Below are 21045 nucleotides of genomic sequence, written 5' to 3' on the forward strand. Positions count from 1 at the left end.
AGCACTTGTCTACAACCATCTCATTTAGTAGCTACCAAGGGAACAATAATTTTAAGAAACATATAAAAACTTTTGAAATTCTTAAAAGAAGAAAAACTTGAGATAAATTCCAAGGGGATGTTTAACTTACAAGTAATGCAATGATGGCAGTATCTTTTTTTTTTTTAATCTTTACCTTTGCTATATTCAGTTCCACATTTTTGCCAGTAGACTATCTTGATTTTCTTACAGTCTCCTCAAAAAAGAAAGAAATAAACAAACAAAAACAGTGAACAAAACTATACTAGATTCACATATACAAAAATATATTCTTAAAACGAACTCTAAGATTGCTTTATTCATATATTCTTATTTAGAATTAATTGGATGTCATTATTTTAAAAGACAACTGAAATATTCAAGGTAAAGTTCATATGAAATTGATAGTATTAATATTATAAATCGCTAACCTCTTTTTTCAAAATTCTGAACAGCAAAATTATACTGAGTATTTTTTTTTAAAGATTTTTTATTTATTTGACAGAGAGAGACATAGCGAGAGGGAACACAAGCAGGGGGAGGGGGAGAGGGAGAAGCAGGCTTCCCGCTGAGCAGGGAGCCCGACGCGGGGCTCGATCCCAGGACCCTGGGATCATGACCTGAGCCAAAGGCAGACGCTCAACGACTGAGCCACCCAGGCGCCCCTATACTGAGTATTTTAATTTAGACAGTTTATGGACAGATTAGTGATTTCTATCAAGAAAACTAACAAGTGAGATTTTATTATTAATAACACTAGAAGGAATTCCTGACTTGCAATCCATAACACTACACATGCAGCTTTATATTACTTTACCTTCTGTTAATAAGAATGCACCAATCTGATTTTTCTTATTAGACTGCATGCTCCTTGAATATCGAGTCCACATCTCAGGCAAATTAACATCACCTATGGTGCCATACACTTAGAATGAGCTCAATAAATATTTGTTGTATAAATGTCTAAGAAGCAATAAGCAAGGATCATCTCTGGCTTGGGGTAAAACAAAACAATAGCATAAACATGAATCAAAAAGTTGCCATGCCAACCATTACCCATCTGAAACTGAACATGCTCAAGTTTTAACAATTACTCAGATTTCTAGTAAACAATTTTTAGAAACATTTTATATAAGGTTAGAAGAATCTAGCCACGCAGATAGCTCTTAACTTTTCATAATTGCATCATAGTCTAAACCTCAGCCAGTCGTGTGGCCGTCCCATGTCTTGCCATTGTCCCCTAACAATAAAGTACATAATGTGGGGATATAGGTTCATGATAACCATTTGGAGAGCACATCATAGCGAAAGAGCAAGCAATGAAATAAAATATCAGTCTTAAAGTTTTTAGTGCTTCGGCTAAGGTCCCTGACAGGTTATCTCCTACATGGGATGGATTCGGGTCTCTGTCACGTAGGTAAATTCAAGAAGTATATTTAAGTAGACTTTCTGAATTTGAAATTTGGTAGCTACAGAATCTTAGTAAAGTCCTTTAAGTTTTTGGAGTGACTTGGTCAAATATAGGTGGGAATAAAGAAAGCTTGGGCCTTGGCAATATTTGAAAAGTCAAAGGCTTCTTAGCCTGATCTTCAGAGGTGCATTCTGTGATCCAAGCTTACACTGCCTTGACTGGCTGCATTGGGCAGGGATGGTGTGTACTTGGCACTGACTCAGGAATGTTTTTAAAAGCCTCTGATATTTTGTTTCTGTTGAGTAGGGACATGAGAGATGCTCTTGAACCTTGAAAAGTAGATTCTATACTTTTTTCTTTTTTTTTTTTTTCCTGGAGCTGTGAGCAGCTATCTTTTCTTGGTGTCCCTTCAGAACTTCAGAGAGTGTTACTCCCAGAACAAATCATTAGTACACATCGGCGTTTCTTGAAACTATGCTCTATATTTAATACTTGGTCAGTTATAACTGAGATGAAATCCCACTCATGATTAACAGGAATTTTTCCCAGAGGAACTGTCAAAAAATTGGGACCCAGAGAACAAAAGTTAGTGGCCTTAGCCTTTTAAGAGGATTAGCCTTGTTTATGGTCTGGCCATTTGAAGAATTAAAATATGCCAGAAAGACAAGAAGATGCTAAGGAATAAGTAGGAGAAGGCTAAAAATGATAAAGAAGTTACTTCCTCCGTTGAAAAAAAAATATTTAATAGGCAATTAGGGAGACTGGGAATGAAGTAGTGTGGGAGTTTTCTGAAAGGGTGACTAGTTTGTGTATGTTTAGGCAAAGAACATACTCCTCTTGGGGGTGGGGTCAGACAACCCATTTGAGACCCAATCACAGCTATTCGAGAAATTATCATTGAAAATGAACTAGGAAAATCCTATAACAGATAGATACCACCCAAGACACAGGGAAAAAAAAAAAAAAAAGGTGCTGGTGGCTGCTAGAAGGGGCGATAGCAGGTAACCTTTGCTGAGAATAAGCAAGAAAAGCAAACCAGGAGATAGGACATGATAGAGGAAGAATTGGGATTCCCTGGTGGATATTGAATAGGAAATCTGCCTCACGTGCTGCCAGGGTGAACTCTGTGTGTCAGAGATCACGGTCACGAAAGTAAATGACCCAGTTGGGAAGTTTAACATTCCAAAAATAGAATGTATGAGTCTTAAACTCTGTTGGATTCTCCAAGTCAATGGCTTTGCCTCAGGGTCTCACATCTGCCAATCTTGGATCAAATGATCAAGGGCAAAAAAGTGGAAAGTGTATTAGAGAAGGGAATGTTTCACTAACCTTTTTGATGTAGTTAACTAACAAAGAGAAGAACACGGAAGAGAATTTTAAAAATGCTCTCATGTGGTACCTGGACTAGTGGCAAGTAATATAATTTTCCTTGATTCTATAAGAATCTGCTTAAAACTGTGAATTTAACTTTTTTTTTTTGCCTTAATGGCAAGATATGTTTCTCTTAGAGAAAACCTACCTTTGAAAAAAATCTAAATTTGTTCACAAAATCCAGTAGTAAGAGACTGAAGAGTTTAAAAACTATTTAATTTGGGGAAGTTACCTACAAATGAATGATTAACGCTGCTTAACTGGAAAAAGAAAATCTCATTGTTAAAATTATGAGTTTTCTCACTGTGAAACCATGAACTGTGCATGTGTTTGGTTCATGTGTTTCCCGCTCAAAGTCTTCTGCATGTTCTTCCCAGCTGTTGTGTGCATTTATAATTTCTCACTTTCCTCTGGGGCTATGACCTGAGTAAAAATTTACACACACTAATATGATTATTATAATTAGTGGATTAATTTAGCTGGAGAAAAAAATTGACTTCCACCAAATTTTTATTAATTAAATATGCTTAATCACTCATTAATTTTTATTCGATCATAATTTTCCTTTTTGGTAGCAATTTCTTATTTTGCATTTCAAACATAATTTCTTGATTTTAGAGTTGATTTGTTGATGCTACCACTGTTAGTATTATCATCATTTGTGTTTCAAGAATAATTTCCTCTGGGCGCCTGGGTGGTTCAGTTGGTTAAGCGACTGCCTTCGGCTCAGGTCATGATCCTGGAGTCCCAGGATCGAGTCCCACATCGGGCTCCCTGCTCGGCGGGGAGTCTGCTTCTCCCTCTGACCCTCTTCCCTCTCATGCTCTCTGTCTCTCATTCTCTCTCTCGCAAATAAATAAAATCTTTAAAAAAAAATTAAAAAAAAAAGAATAATTTCCTCTGCCTTTCAATTAGGAATTTTTTTTTCATTTTAAAAACAGAATTTATTGATCTGTAGAGTTGGAAAGCAACGTTAAACACATACTATCTGCTATCTAACTGCTATCTCTCAGTAGTTAGGTAAATACTTTTACACCTCTTAGAATCTTGCGCGGTGGCTCAAGGGGTAAAGGACAGGAGACTAAACAACTTCCTCCCTTTAGAAGTAATAACCTCAATAAGTGATTTTATTTTAAATTAAAAATAAAAGGTGAAAATAATGCAAAACATTTTTAACCAAGAAAATAATTTTTAACCTTTGGAATTTTTTCACCTGAGTATCTCAATTACAGTAGCATAATTTTATATTTGATAATTAGATTTGTGTTTGTGTGGTATGTTGGGGGTCTTTAATGTTGTGTAAGTAAATATATATTTTTTATCTCAGGGTAACAGTACTATTACCAAAAAAATGCTACATTATGGCCTGCAAATATTTTGGAGAGCTTAGGAAAACAAACATGACAAACTTTCTCTGCCTATGTAAAGCACTTTGGGTATAGTTTAAAAATATCTGAGAATAATAATGTATAAATATAAAGCAAATATTATGAATTCTCACATAACTAAACATATCATGTCACACATATTGTGTCCTTCAAAAAACCCACAAGAATTGTTAAAATTATCTTACTATGATTAAGAGTAATTCAGTTTACACATATTTAATCCCTTGATAGTGGGTCCAAATTTCCTCATTAAATTACTAAGAAAAAAGATTCTGAATTTATCATAGAAATATCTGGCCCAGTTGAAAGGAAAGGAAGTTGTGTTTCTGTTGCAAGGGATGTGAGCAATAAGAAGAAGGTATGGAGAGATCATGCAATATCAAATGATGTTTTCAAAGTCTCCTACATATTTTATCATAGTTGCCATAATCTGTCAAATCACCCTTGATTGTAATCTCTAAACTTGCTCCTAAATCTATCTTTTTTTTTCAGCTTTCCTATTCTGTAAGATTTTTCCTGCATAAAACTAGCAATAAATTAGTGATTTTTATGTCATTGATTTATAATGTAATATTCATCTTTATATCTGATTGTCCCAAAACTGCATAAAGGCAAGAATTCTCATATTACATAGTTATTTTAATAACTACCCTAACTCTAAGAAACAATCTCCAAAATGTAGTTTCTCAGAACCTATGCCTAAGATGATATTTATGCCAAATACATAGAATTAATCCCAGATCTCTGCTTCTACCAGTACTTCGCTTTATACTGTCTTATGAAACTGAAATAAACATAGCATACACACAAGAAAAACTTTATGCAACTTAAAGAATAATAATAGCTGGGACTCCTACTGTTTATACTCAGACCTATGAACGAGAACTTTACCATATCTCAGAAGATTCTGAGAGGTGTCCTCCCCATCAGGATACCTCTTTCTCCCTCAAATAACAACTACTATCTTGAATTTTCTATAAATTATTCCCTTGCTTTCCTTTTTAGTGTTTATTATCACTGTGTGTATTCCTTCCCAAGTATATTGTTTATTTTATCTCTTTTTGAAGTTCATATAAATGAAATCTATTTCACCTATTTTTCTGACTTACATTTATTTTGTTTTGAAATTGATGGTTGTGGTCCATTTTTTTTTTTTTTTTTTACTGCTACAGACTATTCTCTCCCATAGATGCCCCAATTTATTCTTCCAGTCTACTATTGATATTTATCATTTCCAGTTTTTACTATTTTACACAATAGTGATATTAATCTTTTTGTACATGTCTTCCTATGTCCATGTGTTACTACAGCTTTTAGGGGAAGCAAATGTTTAACTTTACTAGGGAATGACAAACTATTTTGTAAGATGAATATATCAATTTACATATAGGCTGGCAGGGGAAGAGAGTACACTAGTTTTCATTCTTACCATCATTCCGAATTATCTGCTTTCTGCCTGTCACTTGCTTGTAAACCTTGTTATATTGTGACTATTTTGCATTTCCCTTTTCAAATACTTACTGGTAGTTTGCTTATCTTAAAAAAAAATCTGTGTTTCATTGATTCACTTTCTATTAGGTCATATCTTTTTTGATTCATGCCTTCTGTATTTCCATATATTATAGACATTTATCATTTCTTGGTTATTTGTGGTTTTTTGTTGTTGTTTTTTAAGATTTTATTTATTTGAGAGAGAAAGAGCATGAGTGGAGGAGAACCGCAGAGGAAGAAGCAGACTTCCTGCTGAGCAGGGAGCCTGACAAGGGGCTCAAACCCAGGACCCTGAGATCACGAACTGAGCCAAAGGCAGACACTTAACCGACTGAGCCCCATTTGTTGGTTACTCATATCACAAATATCTTTCATTGTTTGAACTTGGATTTCAATGAACATAATTTCATAATCAGATATCACCAAAATTATCAGTATTTTCCATTATTGTTTACACTTTTGGATTTTATTTTTATTTTTATTTTTTTAAAGATTTTATTTATTTATTTGACAGAGAGAGACACAGCGAGAGAGGAAACATAAGCAGGTAGAGTGGGAGAGGGAGAAGCAGGCGCCCCGTGGAGCAGGGAGCCCAATGCGGGGCTCGATCCCAGGACCTTGGTATCATGACCTGAGCCGAAGGCAGACGCTTAACGACTGAGCCACCCAGGTGCCCCGGATTTTATTTTTTAAAAATCACTTCACACACCAATATCATAAAGAAATTGTCCTATCTTCTAAACTTTTATTTTTTTAATATTTAACCATATATTATTTATGGAATGTATTTGTTTTGAATGACGAGAGGTAGGGCAATGTATTTTATTTTTCCACATGGCTAGCCATTGTTCCATCACTTATTTAAAAGTTCAGGTTTTCTGATTGCTCTGCATCTCCATCTGTCACATCACAAGTGTCCATATGTAGGTGGTTTTCTTCTGGCTTGATATTTTATTTAATTGTTCTATTTCCATAATAAATGCCATTTCTTTTTTTTTATACTATAGATTTCTAATACATCAGGATGTATGATAGAGCTAGTCCTCTAAATTTGTCTTCATAAACATTACTACAGAGTGATTATGTTTTTGTCTTACTCCATCATGAACAAAGAGTGACTCTGTATGATATTGCTATTCTGTAAAATTGTTTGGGATTAGTAGGGAAATCCACAGCATTGCCTTTTTTTCCCCTTTTTTCTAATATTCCTAATTTTCATACATTTTTCATAGCTTCCTAAACAGTACAATGCTGAGTAGAAATGATAATACTGGGAGTACTTGTTTGTTCCTGATCATAATGGTAATACTTCTTTTTTTTTTTTTTAAAGATTTTATTTATTTATTTGAGAGAGAGAATGAGAGAGAGAGAGCGCTTGAGAGGGGTAGGGTCAGAGGGAGAAGCAGACTCCCCGCTGAGCAGGGAGCCCGATGCGGGACTCGATCCCGGGATTCCGGGATCATGACCTGAGCCGAAGGCAGTCGCTTAACCAACTGAGCCACCCAGGCGCCCCCATAATGGTAATACTTCTAATGTTTTATTATCAAGTACTCTGCTGTGGAGGTTTTATAGACATCTTCTATCAGGGTAAAAATAAAGTTTCTATTTTTCAAGATTGTTTATGAATCAATTAAGATAACCATAGTTGTTATTTTTGTTTCTTAAGGAACATTTTGTGTCTGTTTTCTTTTAGAATGTTACAGTTTGATATTTTAGATTCATATCTATTTTCCATTTTGAGTTATATTTTGTTATATTTTCCTATATATTGATTCCCAATTGTTCCAATACCATTTCCATTTATTGAAATTAACTTTTCTTCATTTAATTACCTTGGCACACTGTATAAAATCAATGGTCGTGTGCAGAGGCATAATTTTGGATTCCTTACTGTTATCCATTGATATATGTGTCCGCTCTTTCGCCAGCACCAGACTGTCTTGATTATATAACCTTTATAATATGTCTTTAAATCAAGTAGTTTGGGTCCTTTATGTTGCAATTTAATTACATGTTTTACAACAGTATATAATGCACAATACCAAATTTTATGGAGTGTGTGTTTGTGTGTGTGTGTGTGTGTAAGGAGCCATTATAAATCAATCGAGACCATCAACATGATCTAATGCCTGTAAGAATTTGTGAGAATACTCCATCAGTGACACAAGAAAATATTTGCTGGAAATTCCTCTGGTCATTTTATCAATATATGCGTAGCATCCAGACTCTGGCCAACTCACTTTTACATCCAATAGAAATCAGAGCTTTGGTGGTACGTTGGCATACCACCACAAACAAGGACAAAAGAAGATGACTCTCAATTTTGTTGTGTCAGAAAACAAAATTGTTTTCAAATATGCTTGAAGTGTGTTGAAAATAAAGTAGGAGTCCAACTTAGAGAGGACATCCACTGGAGAAGTAGTCACTAATTGAAAATTTTTTTTTTAAGATTTTATTTATTTATTTGAGAGAGAGAGAGAATGAGAGACAGAGAGCACGAGAGGGAAGAGGGTCAGAGGGAGAAGCAGACCCCCCGCCGAGTAGGGAGCCTGATGCGGGACTCGATCCCGGGACTCCAGGATCATGACCTGAGCCGAAGGCAGTCGCTTAACCAACTGAGCCACCCAGGCGCCCTAATTGAGAATTTTAAGTAAATAAATCTAGATACATGTTACATAGGCGTACACACATCGCTCCCCCCCCAACACACACCTTTTTTGATGAAAATATGGATATCACTACTGTTGTCTGACAGAGTGCCACAGAATGTAAAATTAAGAGGAGGGGCTACACGCATATCATGCTGCAATCCATAAGTACCATTTTATGAATTATTAATGGAATAAATCTAAGTAATGAGAAAATGATTAAAATAACATAAAGCTGCAGTTATAATATTGATTTTCAAGGTCTATGAAAATAGACTGTATATGAATGAATCTTTGCTCAGTAAAAATTTTTCTCTAGGCCTGACATCCTTTCTAACAATAACTAAAACTTAATAGAATGAGAAGGTATAAATAAAGTGGAGCAGGAAACTCATAAAATGTAAAAGATTATTGGAATGATATTCATGTTGACAATCTAGAATTTAAAACACTGCTATTGTAAAGATCTTCACAATTCTGTATCCATATTTTGTTCACAGAAATATTTTTCTCAGCAGTGTGTTTTTATATGCCTCTTTATACCCTAGAAGTACTTATTTCCTCCTCTGCTCATTGTACTTTTGTCCTTTGTAAATCAATCCAGTGACCATCAGCAATGCTTCCTGTGGGAGTGTTCTGGAGTGTATAAAGTACACCAAGAAAGAAGAATCACAGGTGTTAATTACAGTGCAAAATCTCAAATTACTGATGGTCATAACCTACTGCAATATCTGGAGCTTGTCTTTTAAAAATCACCCAAAAGGTTACTACTTTTAGATTTTAGCATTAGTATAGAGAAAAGTTAAATCATAGGTGGCATAATTCTTTTTATATATCACCAGAGAGCTTTCATATGTCATATTACAATAGAATGCTTTAGACATATGAGCTTCTTAAAAAATAAAACTTATCATATAATTTCTTAAACATATTCTCTCAAGCCATAACATGGAGGTCAAGCATTATTAACCTTGAAAAATAGAGACAATATAAAATGGTAAGGAAAATAGTGACAATTCTTTTCAAGAAATGCGATAACCTTATCTTCCATTTTTTAAATAAATAGCAATGCCTCCTCTCCAATTATGTTTAATTTTCATGAATTTAAATATACTATCATTGTATTTAATTATGTAGATGTAGATATATTTGCTTTTAACAAAGGTACTACCTCTCTGAGTCTTTTTATATCATATGTTTATTAACTAAATGTACAGTCTTATAGACATATAATGTGTGTGTATATATGAAAATAAAAAAAAGACTAGGAATCTGTGATCTTGGTTGATTAATAAGACACTAGATGAAGAAACATAATAAATAAAATAAAATGGATAATATAAGGGAAATATAAACTATAAACAGAAATCAGTGAAACAGAAATATATATTCCTATATATAAAATCAACAAAGCCACAACTTACTTCTTTGAAAAGATTAATAAAATTCCCTAGATATATTACTTTAGAATGAAAGCAATAATAAAACATTTTTTATAATCAAGAACAAAAAAGACAGTTACCACACAATCTCTGGACATTAAAAAGTTAATAAGATAATACTATGAACTTGTTTTTGGCAATAAATTTGTCAATGAAGTTAAAATGGAAAATTTCTCCAAAATATAATGTTTCTAAACTGACAGAAAGAAAATTGAAAATCTGCATATTCTACCATTTAAGGCAACTGAACACATTCTTAAAAATTTATCCATAAACAAATCCCTGATGAAATTAATTTACCACTAGGTTATTCCAAACATTTAAGGAGAAGGTACTACCAATATTACCTAAAAACCTCCCAGTAATAAAAAAAAATAATAAAAAATAAAATATTGAGGAATACTTTCCAGCTATTTTGTGTATCCAGCATACCTTGAAATCAAAATCTGACAAAGCCATTTCAAGAGAAATTAAAGATCTATATCTTTCATGGGCCAAGATGGAAAAATCCTAAAAAAAATAAAGTATTATACAAAGTGTGATTTATGAAAAACTTTGACATGTAAAATAAGATAATTCAACATGACCAATAAGGTTTATTCTTCAAATTTGTGGATAAATTAACATTTTTTTAAAAAGGAAAAAAACCATGCAATCTTCTCAATATATTTTGAAATCATGTTTGCTGAAATAAAATGGTGTCGAATTTCAGCAAATATGATTTCTGTTTAGGATTTTTTTTTTTCTATTTTGTCCAATGGAGATATAGAAGGCAGAAATGACAGAGAATAAGCTCATTTTTTGAAAGAATCAATAGATGTATAAACTTGATAAACCTCTAACCAGTTTAAACAAGAAAAAGAGAAATGACACAAACTACCAATATTAGGAATGAAAAAGCAGTCATCACTCCTGATTCTGTAAGGCATTAAAAGAATAATAAGGGAATAGTACAACCAATTCTATGCCCATAAATTTAATCGTAGGTGAAATGAGCAAATTTTTTGAAAGATACAATTATATATATATATATAATATTATATAATTTATATATATTTATGTATTATATATCATAAATTTAAATATATTTTTAATATTTATATATGACTGGGCTTGTATCTATTTTCTTTTTTTTTTGGAGGGGAGAGAGATGGGGAGGTAGGGAGAGAGACAATCTTAAGCAAGTTTCATACCCAGTGTGGAGCCTGATGCAGGGCTCAATCTCACAACCCTGAGATCATGACCTGAGCCGAAATTAAGAGACGCTTAACTGACTGAGCCACCCAGGCATCCCTGGACTTATATCTATTAAGGAAATAAAATTCACAGTTAAAATCTTTCCCCTCCAAAAAATTCTTGGTCCAGATTTTTCAGTGGTGAATTCCACAAAGCACTAAAATACAGATATAACACCAGTTCTATACAAGATTCACCAGAAAATAGAAAGAAGGAAATACTTCTTAACTCATTTTGTGAGGCCAGACTTATCGTGATACCAAATTCAGACAAAGAATGCATAAGAAAATAAAACCATAGACCCATATTCATCACAAGTATGGACCAACAATTCTCAAAAAGAAAATTAGTCCATCAAATCTAGCAGTATATAATAAAACCTCACATTTAAGTAGGACTCATAACAGAAAACAAGGCTGGTTCAATGTTCAAAAATTAAAAATAAAAAAATCATTCTTCAATAAAAGGAACCAAGGGTCTTTGAATAAATGGCTTACTCTAGGACTGGGATATGGAGTATACAAGATGAGTTTGGACTTCTTGCGTAATGCCAGAAAATAAAGTGTCCCACCCCTCACAAAAACAAAACAAAATAAAACACAATGACCAGATCATGCCAAAGCGCCAACTAATAGAGATGCCATGGCCAAATCTGGAACAATTTGAGGAACAATATCAATAATGTGGTATTGTATTATACTATATTACATTACTACATTACTATAAAATAAATATCCTATGTTGATATTGATATAAAAATGATTAAATAAATAAAATTCTGAAAAATACACGGATATTTTGTGCAGAAAAATTCCAAATAATTTATGTAACTATCCCTCCCTCAAGCAGGTGTAGTATAACTTCCCATCCAATAATTGTGGACTGTGCATAGTGACTTCTCTTCAAAAACAACAGTATGGAAAGGGGTGAGGGAGAGAATAACTTTATAATGGAGAAATCTAACAAAACTAATTCAACCTGAAAAATCATGATAGTATGTACCTTGATAGGATATGATGAGAATAGAACTTAGTCTTTTGATCTTCTCTCCATTTACTAATGAGGAAAAATAAGACAAATCCCAGTTGAAGGACACACTTGAAAATGTCTGATCAGTACTCTTCAACACTATGAAGGTCATCAAAAACAAGACAAGTCGTAGCCAAATGGAGCCTAAGGAGATACGATAACTAAATGTAATATGGAGATAAGATTCTATAACCGAAAAAGGATATTAGATAAAAATTAAGGAAATTTGTAAAAAGATGGACTTTATTAAATAATAATGTATTTATATTGATTCCTTAGCTGTGGCAAATTTAGCAAACTAATGTAAGATGTTAATAAAGGAAAATGAGTGTGGCCATCTAGAAACTCTATATTATCTTCACAATATTTCTGTATATCTCAAACTATGATCATATTATTTGGTCTAGAAAAAAAAATTGACAATATTCAACAAATATTCATGTTAAAAATTATCAGCAAACTTGGAATAGAAGAAACATTCTTATTCTGATAAAGGGAATCTAAAAACTACTCACACTCAACATTACACTGTATGATAAAAGATTGACTGTCTTAACTCTAAGATCAACAACAAAGCACAAAGTTCATTCTCATCACTTCTATTCAACATTATATTGAAAGTTTTAACAGTGCTCTAAGGCAAGAAAAAGAAAATAATTGCAAGCAAATTGGAAAGGACGGAAGAAATAAAATTGTCCCTATTCACAGATGGTAAGATTTATCTAAAAAATCCTAAATAATCTACAAAATTCTTGAAATTAATAAATAAGTTTAGGAAAGTCATAATACAACTTACAAAATATTACAAAATCTTATTTCTATATCTCGAACTGAAAATGTAGAAACCACAATTTAAATAGATACTAATTATAATAGGTTAAAAAATTGAAATGCTGAATTACAAATCTTACAAAATATGTGCAGAAAATGTGGGCTGAAAATAAGGAATCAAAGACCCAAATAAACAGATAAATATACTATGTACATCGATTGGAAGACTCAGCATACTGAATAAGTCAGTTGTCCGCAAATTGATCCATAAATTCAGTGGAATCACAATAAAAATCACCTAGGGATTTTTTTTTTAAGTATCCACATACTAATGCCAAAATTTATATGGACTTCATAAGAATCAAAATTACTAAAACATTTTTGGAAAAGGAGAATATAGTTGAATGACTCACACTAACAAATATCAAACAACCTACAGTGTTACATGCTACAGTAATCAAGAAAGTATGGTAGGGGCGCCTGGGTGGCTCAGTTGGTTAAGCGGCTGCCTTCGGCTCAGGTCATGATCCTGGAGTCCCTGGATCGAGTACCTCATCGGGCTCCCTGCTCGGCAGGGAGTCTGCTTCTCCCTCTGACCCTCCCCTCTCTCATGCTCTCTGTCTCATTCTCTCTCTCAAATAAATAAATAAAATCTTAAAAAAAAAAAAAAAGGAAAGTATGGTAGTGGCAAAAGTATGGTCAAAAAGATTGATGGGAGAAAATAGAGTCCAAAAATTAATCCACACAAATGTGGTCAGTTGGTTTTTGGCAAAAGTCCAAAAGCATAACAATGGAGAAGGTATAGTATTTTTAACAAGTACTGCTGATTCCATTTATATAAAATTCTAGAAATTACAAATTAATCTAGATTTCCAGAAAAGAAATAAATCATTGTCTTATAATTAGGAGATAAGAAAAAAAGATCGCGTCTTTGGGGGAAGATGTAGGTGTTTGATACTTTAAGGGGCATGGTTTCTTGGGGCATATGTACAGTTTATTCTATGTCAATTATACTTCAATCTATAATTTTTTTAAATAATAATGGCAAAAAAGCATATTTCATGTTATTATTTTAGTTTATGGCATCCAATAATAATCAATTATTGAAAGAGATGTTTTAGCATACGAAAGATATTTTTTTAAAAAAACTATTATCGAACAAATATCTGTCAGGCAGTGTATTAGTGCTTTTCCCACTTAATCCTTACTCGTACCCTTTGAGGCAGTAACTTTATTTTAGAAATAGAGTCAGAAATTCAGAGAAATTTGTAATTGCAGGTAACACTGCAAATTACAAAACAATGTCAAAGGAAAGTTTATGAAAATTGCTGAATTAACTTCTCTAATAAAATGTGTATCTACCTAAGAATGTACTTGGTATGTCTGGATATGACACCATCAGATGTGCAATTTGAAAATATCACTCTAGGGGCACCTGGGTGGCTCAGCTGGTTAATCGTGTGACTCTTGATTCCAGCTCAGGTCATGATCTCAGGGTCCTGAGATGGAGCCCAGTGTTGGGTTCTCCGATCAGCAGGGAATCTTCCTGAGAGTCTCTCCCTCTCTTCCCTGCACCACTCATACTCTCTCTCTCAAATAAATAAATAAATCTTAAAAAAAAAAAAGAAAATATCATTTTAGCTTTAATGTGGAAAACAGATAGAAAGGATGTTTAGGAACAGATCATTGTAAAAAGACCAGATAGGAGGATAATTTCATTATTCTATCCAGCAAACAATTACCGTCTGGACTACGACAGTGGAAATTAAGATAAATGGACATTGCCAAAATATATTGGTAAGAAATCTCACTCATACATATCCTCGTGACTCTGAGAACATGAGAAAGTATTTTCATTGTTTAGAGCAAATAAAATTATTAAGAAGAAAATTAATTACCTTTGTTCAATTTTGGGGAGTCTCCAAATATATTAAAATTATAGTCTCTAAATATCACTTAATCTCAATTCTATCTTGGAATTAATTTAAGTTATATTAAGATCCTACATTATTCATACTACCTGGCTAAGAAAATGTAATGAAAGCCATGTTTTTGGTTATATGATCCTAACAAATACCAAATCCAAACACATTAATATTTGTGTGGATTTCAGTTATCAACTTAGTATCAATACCCTCTGCTTTCAGGAACTACAATTCCCCAAACCCCTTTTTGATACCATTCCTGGATAGAGTCTGCTAATGAGGCAATATTAGGATATATGTAAGGTGGAAGAAAAGGAGTGACCATTGTTCTCCAGAGGCAGTTGCAGGCCTATGGGATGTTCAAAGCAGCTCTGAACAGTCCTCTGTGAAGTATTCGCTTTGATGCTGTAGCTGCTGGGGGCTAGCAGGAGCTCCCTCAGAATCATTGGTCTGCCGGTAATGGGGGGAGTTTCCAGTAGATTCTTGCTATTTAAAACAGCTGCTGTGGAAGACCCCTTGTGAAACCACATGATTTGTTGCTGCAGGAAGAATCCTTTAATGATAGCTTCTGGCTTCCTTGATCTGTACTCCCTCGAACCCATATAATGGGTGAGTGAAGTTTCTAATCCCCTGTATGCAACCTGTATACTTGAAATGCAAATAATACTTTCTGCTCCTCCTGGTGGAGCCCCAATTCGAGATCTACTTTCAGACTTCATCAGGCTATGTAAGACTACTTCAGGTGAATTCTTAAGTTTTTACTGTGTTTCCCCCTGTGTTTCCCCACACCTCTCTCTCTCTCTCTCTATGTATATATATATATACCAAATCCAAACAAATATCTATCTATCTATCTATCTATATATATAGCTTCTTTTATTAGACCCACAATTTTTAAACACAGAGATCTTTACCTTTGGATCTCAGTCCCTGGAACTGCTGGGCCTCTTCCTGGCACCAGCAAACGCTCATTTGGTGCCTATTGAATGATTATTGAAATCTTTATAGCATTAAGTAAATTTATTTTTACCCAGGGATCAACTACTATGCTATATATTTTGAAAATAATAAATAGGGTGTTATGACAGTATCTACATGGACTGGGGAAGTATAGAGATATGTTTTATATAAAATTTTATATTATCCTGTCCTCTATATTGTAAAAGAATATCTGTAACCAGTATTGGAGAATTAATGGTGTGCAACCATAGTTTTATTATTTTTAACAGGTCTAAAGTTTGAGTAACCCATAATAGTTTTTGATAACTTAAAAAAGCAAGAAACTTATCTCATTCACTTAAAAGAGAAATGTGAAATGAATTTCATGAAGAAAAATTACCCAAGGGATAGTCCGAATTTTGCAGTATAAAAGACTTACCCATTCTCCTTTTATTAGCTTTGTAGATATAACTGAAAATTAACAAACCATGAAATTCAACACCACACCAAACAGTAACAGATGCCTGATTTTGCAGTTGCTAGAGCAAAAACCCACGAATATATTTCAAGAATTGGAAGAGAGATCGTTTTGCTTCCTTTGAACATTCAGACATTTTCATGCTTTATGCATACCCACTTAGAAAAGATTCTTATTAAATGTACACTCTAGATCATTGGTGAAATAGAGAAAACATTTCAAAACTCATTGAAGCATTACCATCATGTGTCATACTTGCAAATATGAGTTGTACACAACAGTGATAATCACAGATATTTTACAGAATAAAAATTAAATGCCACATCTTTTTGTGTGTTATTGCAGATCTACTCACATCTCTTTTAGATGAGATATTAAAATTACAAGCTAAATTTTATCTCTAGTTAAAGTAATGTGATAATTATTAATGGAATTTTTTCCTTCATACATTCATAGGATTACCGATATTAATTTTGTTGAGAATTTGGTTACTGTATGTGTTTAAAATTCTTTTAAGATACTTAAACTTTGTGTAAAATTATTTTGAAATTACTGAGTTGAAATTTAGTCCACTTATAAATCAATTACTGCCTTAAAAATAAAGTCACACACCCCTTAAAAAATAATAAAATAAAGTAAAATAAAATCATATTTTGATCCAGATATTCAATTCTTAGGATTTTTATCCTAAGGACAGAATCAGAGATGCACAAGAAGATTTATATACAAATATGGTGAGTCACATCCTGATGATATTTCTAATAGTGAAAAGTTGTAAATAAGCCAATGGTTAAATACAATTATCCATATAATGCATTATGTGGCCGTATGTGTATTTTAGAAGAGTCTAGGGGGCGCCTGGTTGGCTCAGTTGGTTAAGCGACTGCCTTCGGCTCAGGTCATGATCCTGGAGTCCCAGGATCGAGTCCCACATTGGGCTCCCTGCTCAGCAGGGAGCCTGCTTCTCCCTCTGACCCTCCCCCCTCTCATGTGCTCTCTGTCTCTCTCATTCTCTCTCTCTCAAATAAATAAATAAAATCTTTAAAAAAAAAAGAGTCTATTAAATCACATGGAGAAAATATTTACATTGTTTTTTTGGTTTGTTTTTTTTTTACTTTATTAAAATACTGAGCTTGTTTCACAGGTATGTTTATGTGTCCCCACAATTTCCTTTGACCACCACTACTACTATGTCCTATCATAACATTCCATACATACTTAAAACCAAACAAAGAGTGGAGGAGTTCCATCTTTAAAACTAAACAGGCATTTTGGACAACACATTCTGGACAGTGAAACCTGGACAACACTTAACCAGACATGGTAGGGAAAGTTCTCACTCTGCATTATAAAAGACAGCCAGACATCAACAGTTACAGAAATGAAATAAGAGAAAATTTTAACAAACTGTTTAAACTATTTTCTTAAAGAGACTTCTTCCACTGCCAGAGATCTTGAATAGCCTCTTGGGCAGTCATCTGGGAACAATTCTTCACATAATTGATGAGCTTGGCTTCCACTTTGGGAAGAAAACCACCTTTTTCTATAATGGCTTGCATTTTTGCCTTAATGTCTTCTACAGAACTCTGTCCTTTTGGTGTTTTGGGAGTCTTTTCCTGTTTTTTGAAGGATTCTTGACCTTTTGATCTTGTTGATGGTTTTGAGTCTTTTCCATTCTAGTTTGATTTTCATGCATTTTTGGCTGGAGTATCTCATATAGATTTCTTTACTGAAGACTTTTCTTCAGCTTCCTCATCATCAAAATCATCATCATCATCATCATCATCATCATATCATCTTCATATCATCTTCATCAGCAGCAAGTTTTACTTTTTTTCTGTGGAACCTTGCTACCACTTCCAGGGGTAGAATTCTTTCCAGATAAACTAAGAGTTTCACATCCTCTTCCTCTTCATCTTCTGACTCTGCTTCTTCCTCCACAGCTACTAAGTGCTGTCTACTAATATGCAGGGGTCCTGAACCACATTTCAACCTAAGACCACAGGTGGGGTTATTTCAAAGTCTCCAAAGAAAACCATTCAGACATTTTCAAATTTGCCAGTGTGACTTTAATTGGACTGCCTTCCTAATTTACTACCTCTGCTTCAACAATGTACAACTCATCCTTTGCACCAGCCCCCAAACTGACCAGTCTTAAAGATTACTGGTGCTCATTTTTTTCATTATCCACCTTAAAGTGATCATCTTTCAGCCTTTAGTTCACAACTGAAAAGATAGTTCTGTACAATAATCAAAGTATTTATATTTTGTGAATTTATATGAACTGTGTAAATGACATTATGAGACCAGCAGATCTGTAAAGTCTTGACTTAAAAATTAAGAGATTGCACAATTTTTTTTTATATAAAGATCAGGTACAAAGTTTCAGAATATTAAAATGTACACAATCAAATTCAATACTAACCATGGAAATATCAATTTTCTATAACATGCTAGAGATAAGAATTCAGTGGTTATTGCAAAAAAGGAAAAAAGGAAAAACAGGTATATCCCATAGGTTATGTACTATGGTGAAGAGTAGACATTTTTTAGTTTAAAAATATTTTCAAGTATTCAAAGTATTATCAAAAAGTTTCAAGTATAGAAGAATTCATAACAAGTATACCTACCCACATATGGAAGGAAGGGACTATTTTGTGAAGCCTTCTCAGAGAAAAATATTTGAGCTGAGACAATAAATGAATAGAATAGATGTAGAATAAAAAAACATTTTGAACTGACAATAGCTTTAGCTAAGATGCAAAGTTGTAATAGTGAGCGTTTAAAGAACTGTAAAATCCCAGCATTGGAATGAAGATGACATTGACAGAGTAATGCAAGGTGTTCCTGGAAAGGTAGCTGGGACCTGTTCAGGCAGGATCTTCTACCATCTGAAACAGATTGTCTTTTATTCTGAGGACAATGAGAAGCCACTGCCTAGTTTTTAATAGAGAAATTCTGTTATCATATTTTTTTGAAGTTTATTCTCTCTGCATTGTAGAGACTGGATTGAAGGAGGAAAGATGTTGCTAGTAAATGGATGTTAGAAGATTACCAATAAATTGAGAATGATGGTGACCTGGACCATGCTTGTGGCAATAAAGATGGACTGTATTATGCAGATTTGTGAGATTTGGGGCTGATGGAGTAGAAGAAATCATGCGTGACTCCAAAGTTTCAAGCTTGAGCAACTGGGTAAATGATGGTGCCATTTATTTAAACTGAACATTCGAAGTGGGGAAGATTTAGAAGGTAATAATTCTAGTTGACATGTTTAATTTGAGGTATCTTTGTGATATGTAGGTGGAGATTTTGAGTAGATGGTTTAATATTTATGGATGGAGCTCAGGAGAATGTCTACGTATCAAATTTGTGAGTTTTACTGGAGATAGTTGGGCAAATTTCATTTTGTGGCCATGGGTATCTATCTCTTATCACTTGCCATTCAAATAATGACTTAATTTCTTATCCTTGAGGAAAATATAGGATTAATAAATTATACATATTAAGTAATAATATACAAATACTTGTGTGACAAGGGAAAGAATAATAATAATGATGTCAAAATTCTGGTGTAAAAATGTATGTATGTGTGTGTGTGTAGTAGGATAGTAGAGTAGGATGTTCCACTTAATCTTGCAAATGAGATAGGCAGGTTGTGATAGGATGTCACTAATAAATCCATTCCAGATATTAATGTATGTGATACCTGGGGTCTGCCATTTCTGTCTCAAGGGTTATGATAAGAATGTATCAAAAAATGTACCCAATTTGAAACAAGATCCCAGCCTTACCTTGACAGCTTGTCTACTAAATATAGATAAATCCCTCTTTGTCCACCCATTTATTAAAGTCAGCTCTGATAGTTTGGTTGCCATGAATACTTGGAAAATCTCTCATGTGGTAGAGGGCTAAAAGCAGTGCTAATAACATCTAATTAGCATTTACCTGAAGAGGAAACAAGTGGTCTGTTTCAAACACTACAAACAGAAACCCCATCTCTTGGAATCCTGAAACATCCTTTACATTATGCATAAAACAAACAAGGCAGATTCTATGTCTTTATTAAGATCTTTACTATTTCCAAGAAATCCTTATGAGTTCTACCTGTATTACCTGAGGTGCTAGACACATTAGAATATTTTTCTATGAATTATAAGTTGGCTAAATATTAATTTCTTGGAGTATACATTTTACCCCTCAAAAAATACATATACATGGCTCTACTATTTCCTAGATTTAAATATAATTGTAGAGAAGTCTGAGACCAATCAATTTTATTACCTGTGTCATTGGCATGCTTTTTCTTGCCCTGATAGCTTTCATTTTGTCCCAATATTTCAAAGCTTTGTAACTTCACCCAAATATATCTACATATTGCTGATTTTCTGTGTAGTTTTTTCCTGGAACATTTATTTTCTTTTGACAGATTTCTTTCTCTCATTATTACATATAAATTTAAAAAAAGAAAAGAAAAGTAAATATCTTTCCTCTATTTTGGCTTTTATTCTATCAATCAGTCATCTTTTTCTTCTTTACTTGAGTTATATGAGTTGCTGTGGTATTGCATTTGTCATAACCATCCCTATAACTTAACTTCTCATCTACATGATTTTCGTCTCCATAGTCTACATGTTTATTTCAGACCTCTTTCCCAAGTCATTGATTAACTATTAGATTTTCTTCTATTCTTCTCGGTTTTCTTTTTCTTTTTATTTATTTATTTCTAAGTTCTGTAACAGTTTTGCTTCAATTTAACTATTCTTCAACTTGGATCTTACTCATCTATGTCACATTTCATAGCCCTTAAATAATCTTATATTTGTTATCTTTTTAACCATTAATGTTACTAAGAGAGTATAAAATATTTATTGTTATTTGTTTCTCTATAAAAAAAA

At 33.3% G+C, this 21045-nt stretch overlaps 1 pseudogene; it reads right to left on the minus strand.

Moving 5' to 3' along the window:
* Positions 1-17571: 17571 nt before the first annotated feature.
* On the minus strand, positions 17572-20473 carry LOC110583545 (annotated as a pseudogene).
* Between the last annotated feature and the right edge of the window lie 572 nt (positions 20474-21045).

The sequence above is a fragment of the Neomonachus schauinslandi genome, chromosome 8 (genome assembly GCF_002201575.2).
Source record: "Neomonachus schauinslandi chromosome 8, ASM220157v2, whole genome shotgun sequence".
NCBI classification, from domain to species: Eukaryota; Metazoa; Chordata; class Mammalia; order Carnivora; family Phocidae; genus Neomonachus; species Neomonachus schauinslandi.